The sequence below is a fragment of the Mus musculus genome, chromosome 15, assembly GCF_000001635.26.
Source record: "Mus musculus strain C57BL/6J chromosome 15, GRCm38.p6 C57BL/6J".
NCBI lineage: Eukaryota > Metazoa > Chordata > Mammalia > Rodentia > Muridae > Mus > Mus musculus.
The window spans coordinates 92,820,088-92,827,186 of NC_000081.6; positions in this window are offsets into that span (position 1 = coordinate 92,820,088).

The window sequence follows — 7,099 nt, forward strand, 5'->3', positions numbered from 1 at the left end:
TTGGTATAGCATTGGAAATGTAAATGAGCTAAATACCTAATAAAAAATGGAAAGAAAAAAAAATAAAGTAACAGTATGAGTTAAAAAAAAAAAAAAAAAAAAAAAGACCAATGCCAGTAGTTTGTAATACTTGGGAGTCTCTGGGACCTCACTGGCCTACAACTCCAAAGAGGCAGCCCATTCCTACACTGATATTTTTCTTTGTTAGCCTGTGAACATCGCTGTTCTCGTATTGAGTAACTATAATTAAACTCCTTAAATATGAGCTTCTGAAGTAGTAGGTTTTCAAGTGACTTTTTCAAAAGGTGTTTAGTATCAGTTAGCCCTGACTGTATTCAATCCTCAGAGCAGAACAGAACGGCTGCAGCTCACTCTATCATCTTATAGCTACAGACAAATAATTTAGGCCAACTGAAACTCAACTGCCTGGATTACCACCAATTTCTAAATACTTCAATATTTTAGGTGTCTGGGTTTTTTATGTGTTTGTGTAACCTTAGCTAAGAAGAAGAAAATTCATGAGACCTGGCAGCAAGTATTGACAATAGTTTCATCTTCTAAATGTCCAGATATTCCTTGTAGAACCTTCCAATTGAATTTGTGTTATGTAGGCACCACCAGTTTTTAAAAGATCAATTCTTTTTAAGACAGGGTCTTACTATATATTCTTAGTTAGCCTGGAACTTATTATATAGATCAGGTTGTCCTTTAACTCAGAGAGATCTCCCTGCCTCTGTCTTCTGAGTTATAAGCTTAAAAGAATGCATCACTATATTTAGTAAGAATCGATATGTTTATGAGATGAATGAACTATGGCGAATCCTCAACCAGATCTAACCTAGGTATCTGCCATAGTTATGAACCAATACAAACATCGTAGGGTAGACCTTGTGTGGAACTTCCAGACAATCTTGTAGCTATAAAAGTGTGTCAAAGAGAAGAGGTCCCTCCTGACTTCTTCCTCACAATACACATATGCACATGCACATGTACACATATGTGCATGCACACACAGAATACACAGTGGATACCCAGAGTGCACAGTAGCAACCAAGAAAATGGCCAAGTTAATCCTTCTCTTATAGCAGATAAAACTATGTAGCTTTACAAGAGCCAAGTAATATTCCTCACTAAATATGACAAGAAGTCGACCAACAAAACGAAACATAACTGTCTTTCAAAGGAGTCTTATAGTAGTTATTGTGTCAACAATGGGTGTCTGTTAATATTTCTGTGCATTGTGTTTTGTTGAAAATAAAAACATTAAGTCAAAATTCTATTTAAAAATCTGTCTTTCTGCATAGTTAAAACAGTTGGAGAAATTTTATAACTGGGAAAAAAAGCTTCTAAATACAATTGCATGGAGTTTAAACAAATATAAAAATGCAACACCTTCTGTTTAGTTTTAGAAAAAAACTGGCATAAAGGAAGATGAAAATGTATGAGCTGACATTAACTTAGCTACTGATGTCAAGAGTGGACAGGATTGGGATTTAGGCAATGGAACCAATATTGAACTTCCTGAGGTTAGATGTCCAGGTCTTTCTAAATATGCCACGAGGAAGCATTGAGTTCTTAGCCTGCATTACTCATTCTTATAGTCATAAGTAAACCAGAAAAGTAAAACAATGTAACAGATCTGACCACATTGTTCTCACCAAATACATCGGGAAAAAAAACAAGTTTCAAGCAATTAACACATTTTAAATTAATGTTTTTAAATATTTACTTTCTCCGCATAAGAATGCCTTTGCTCTCACGTACATTTTGTTAATGTTTGGTTTTACCACTTAGAGTGTGTTACTGTGGTTCATTAAATATAAGTTGCAAGCAATTAGAATAGGAACATAATTACATGTTCCACTAAGAAAGATAAGACCACTATAATTATAATGGTAAGACCTCATTAACTGTTAGAAAGTATCCCAATCTTGGAGATATTAAAATTTGTGGGTGATGGGCTAAGCACACCTAGAGTAATAATGGTTAAGTTTCTGGGCCAATAACAACAGAACAAAACCAAGATGTTGCTTCAGCAGCCCTAGATTCTTGCTTCTATGAAGTGTGTAGGACATAAGCCAAGTTCCCCCATCACCACCATCACCACCACATTTCTGTAACATCATCCACACCTAAAGCATGGTCCAGACCAAATTCCCATCCATTGAGACTGAAAGATGAAGCCCAGTGGTCTCTCAAGGAAGGTTTCCAGAATTTCTTATATATTTTTATTTTCCTTCTCATGGGGGAAATTTGGTCACGAGGCATAATTGTGAGGGAGGCACAGGAAGGTGCTTAGGAAGCCACAGAGGTCTACTGAGCATATAACATCCTATCCCAGGAATCTATGCATCTAGCGTATACATAAGTAAACACAACAGACATGTGTACTAATGGTTTGTTTTACATATACAGTTTAGACTACTATTTAAGAAACCCTTTTGAGGACAATGGGCATCTTAATTTGGATGATCTAGAAGCAGAGTCTAGATATTTGTTTAATTAAATGTACTGCAAAAAAAGAGATTGTTTTCAGGAGGACCGATCTCCGTGAAAGCGCCTTAATGGAGCACAGGAGAGACTGTGGAACCAGCTCACTGTCAACACCAGGTTGTTCCCGAGGCAGCTCTGAAGATAGATACCTGTAACTTTAATTTTTCAATCTATTTTTAAAGACAGTTCTTAAATGCTTTAACCTCCCTTCTAGTCCACCACCCACCAGAGGTAGTAGAAAAGAAAGAATATGGGAGAAACAGACCTGTTTCGAAATGGTTCTTTGGAGAAAATCCCATCTGTGTTGTCGGGAAATCAGCAGTGCAGCTCACAGGTCAGCAGCAGCAGCTTGATCCGCTTGCAAACTCTTCACGGATACACCAGCAGTCCAGTTTGGTACAGTCCGGATAACAAACATGAAGCAGTGGCCCTACCCAGCAGAGATAGCCAGGCCTCAGCTAGAAGTCAGCAGGAGGGACCAGGGCCAACAGGAATGCCAGGAAAAGTTCTTGCTATGCCTCTCTCAGCAAAACAAAGATCCGTGAAGACGTGAGACCAAGAAGCATTTAGCTATGTAAACATTACAAGCTAGCCCCTCTCACAGTCCATTCGGTCCTATACATACACGCCCTCCAAACATCACGTGTTCTCCACGGCTCTTGCCTCAGCTGACATCACTCAGCCAATCACTGGGAGTCTGCGGAAGCGGCAAGAAATTGTAGCACACCACCAGAAGCTTGTTAACACGTTTCTCTCTATGGAGTTCCGACAAATGCAGCTCAACTATGCGATGTAAGGCAGACCACTACATGCGTGTTGTTAGGAAAGAATCCTTCATCCTGTGTCCTTTCCCTGGCTTGCTTTAGCAGAACATCCTTTCACCTGTGTCTGCTTCAGCGAAACGTTCTTTCACGTGTCTGCTTCGCCATCCAATACCACTGACTTTCCAAAGAACCCTTAAGTTTGTGCTACCTTGGCTCATCCTTTGACGTCATGGCACAAGGTATGAGGATGGTCTCTGAGACCTGGTAGCTCTTGTTTGGTTTGCAGTACTTGAGAGGAGAGCTACAGCGCCAGCTACCTAGAAACTTCAGTTATAGCTGATGGAGGGTGCCTGCTGCATTCACTGTTTCCATGCTTCCATCCACGGACTGCCTCCTTCAATCCAGCACCCGGGCTGTGCATTGCGTTCCTTAATCATTTGATTTGCTTATCAGTACAGTATCTCCATTCCCCGATTCGCTAAACCTATATTAAATGTCTCCTACGACCTACGCTTTCGGGATAGAGGCAAGAATAGTCAAAACTACCTCATTGTCACTCACAGCATTGTCTGGCACAGAGACAAAGCACGGGCACCCTAAAAGGCCTGTTGCCGTCAGATGTCAGCTCCCTGTAGAATCTTGTGTTTTTGTGTATCTGCTCATTGTACCTTATCTAGCACTCTGTATCCCAAACCCTGTATCTATATCTGTATCTGTATCTGTATCTGTATCTGTATCTGTATCTGTATCTGTATCTGTATCTGTATCTGTATCTGTATCTGTATCTGTATCTGTATCTATCTGTATCTGTATCTGTATCTGTATCTGTATCTGTATCTGTATCTGTATCTGTATCTGTATCTGTATCATCTGTATCTGTATCTGTATCTGTATCTGTATCTGTATCTGTATCTGTATCCTTATCCATGTTTGTGTCCATATCTGTATCCAAATCCTACCTTTCTGTTAGAAAACCAAAAGTGAGCTATCCCCCAAGCTTGCTGGCTCTGTGCTGTGCCTATCTCAAACCCTGGTGTGTCGTCTGTGACTGATGGCTTCAGTACTCAGGTTCATCAGCAAATCCTCCTTAGTAAACCATCGGACAATTGGTGGTACTGAGACCTACATGATAAGCCTGCATCCTGGCAAGTCCGAAGGGCAGCATTTTCCCAGTGTGGTGACTCGCACGAGTAATTCTAGTCCTTGCAAGTCGGAGGAAGTCACATTGACAGGAGTTCAAGTTTAGCCTGGGCTACGTGAGTCTAAAGTTAACCTGAACTATAGATAGATAGTACAATATCTGTCTCAAGGAAAAAAGAGAGAAAGAGAGAGAGAGATAAAGAGCAAAGATCAACACTATTGTGTAATAGATGCTTTTATGTTTAAGCTCCAAAGACTTCTCAGAGCTACGTCTACATCATGGACTGTGCTGGACCATGAGTCTCAACCCACCATCAGTCCCTGATTCAACCACTATAGTAGGTATTGAATCCTTCTTGCAGCAAGAGTCATCATCAAGCATCTCCATTAGGACTTACTCCTCTTTACCTGCTCAGCATATTATACTTCTCCAAGCTAAAGCTGTTATCCACATTCACTGAATGCCAGAGAGAGAGAGAGAGAGAGAGAGAGAGAGAGAGAGAGAGAGAGAGAGAGAAGCCCAGCAAACTGCTCTCTGCTAGGTCCTTCATCACTTTTACTGTGAAAACATCTACTAGAGTTTGCTTTGATCTTTCCGAAATAGACTCAGGACTTAACTCACTAAAGCCAGGTCCTAGAAAGTACATGAATATTATGAGTGATTAGCAGAAGAGTCGTTCACTCCTGCAGAGAAAGCAAGAGCTCTGTGGGAAGGCTTGGTCCCACTGAAGCACTGATCTGAGACTGTTCTTGACAGCAGGAGAAATGAGGTAAGGGGGGATGGGAAAAATCAGAAAACAGGAGAGGAAGAAAAATTGAGAAGAGAGGTGGAAACCAAAATGGGAGATAACTGGCTGCTTAGAACCACTTCTTAATATCTGATGTGATTCTACCATGCAGGAAGTTCCCCTGGACATGAGGACAGTGCAGTGACATGACTAGAAGGAAGCCCTGACACACAAGGTCAGTGCTTCCCACTATTCTACTATGGAACTGCCTGGACTGCATAGAATTAAGTGACCAATTAGATATCGTAAATAGAGAGTGAATATGGCCAATTTTGAAGAAATAGATAGATAGTATATCAAGCAAGTGATTGGTTTATGTACTTTAAAAACTTCCCAGTAAATATATATATATATATATATATATATATATATATATATATATATATATATATCAATATTGAAATGCTACTACTCATCAGAATTAAAAGTTAAGCTGGAACAATCAAGAAATTAAATGGAAATATGTATGTTGACGTACACTATCTGAGGAAGGTGTATTCTGTAGCTGCACACATACACACTCACACCATGAGATCATTCTTCCACCATAAAGAATGGTAGAGGGAGACGGGAGAAGGACAAAGATATGGAATATCTCATTGTGACAATGACAGTTACTTAGCTGCTGTCAGAATCCACCAGGGTCTTTCATTAAAACAGAAAGATCCCCGAGAACAGCCAGGGTAAAGTGGCTGCTCCACATTGCCCACTGTCAAGAAAGGCTCTGCAAATGCACTCAGCTTCTGAGCCCTTCCTTCTAGAAAGGAATAGCCACAGACATACACATTTCGGAATGGAAGTTGTAATCATCACAGACGTCCTTCCAGCTGTGCTAACATTCATTACAATGGCTCTGGAGGACAGCCGTAGCATACTTTAGAGATGACTGCATACTATTCATTTATATTGGATGAATTTATTATGCCAGGTACGTGACAGACAATAAACAACAGTGTCATCGAATCACACATGTCAATAAATTTGAGTACTAAACCGATTCTGCCTACAAGGTAATGATAATCTAGGGGGGAGGGGAGCTGTGTCTAATTAATGAAATGCCCTTTGTATTTCCTAATGGTTGAAGCATTAACTTGAAAATGGCTTTCCCTGTAATAATTTACAGACAAGCATTCTTTAATGGGAAAACAATTTAAATTTATGTGCAGTTGAACTGCAATTATTTGATTAACTTTATTAAATTCTTGTTGATTTTTACAGTCTGCAAGAAGTGTCATTTTTTACAGGTTCCATATATGGGGGTGCTGAGGTTTTCAGCCTCAGGACTCAATTGGTACAGACAATACATCTCCTTTAGGACCCAGCTTCTCAAGTCCCATCGCCATGACCTCGATGGATGGGAATTGGTTCAGGCGCTTCTTTTCATGTGATTATCTCATTGTTTTTGTGTGTCCTCAAAAAGCAGCTGAATAAACTTAGCAGCAAAATCCAAAGGATCCCCCTGTAGGTTACATGTATTTGAAACCATGGACATTACTTCACTAGGGGGAACTCTATTCAATGAAGCAAGACCTGGATCTACTCATTTAAGTTTCATTAGCAAATCCAGGAACTATCTTCACAGAGCATGGCAATCTGAAGCATGAGGAGAGCTTCCAAACCTATAGTCAAATGTATGCATTTAAAAAGGGGGGGGGGGCTGATTAGATGCCTCAATGGATAAAGGCACTGACAACCAGACCTACAGATCTGAGTGGGTCTCTGGGACCCACATGGTAGAGGATAAAATTGCCTAACAAAAGCTGTCCTCTGACTTCTACATATGTGCAATGGCACAAGCAAAACACACACATACACACCAAATAAATTGAGAAAGAAAGAAAGGAAGGAAAAAAGAAAAGAAGAGAAAAGCTATTTAAAATATTTCTAAGAATCAAAGTAAACATAACCATCCAG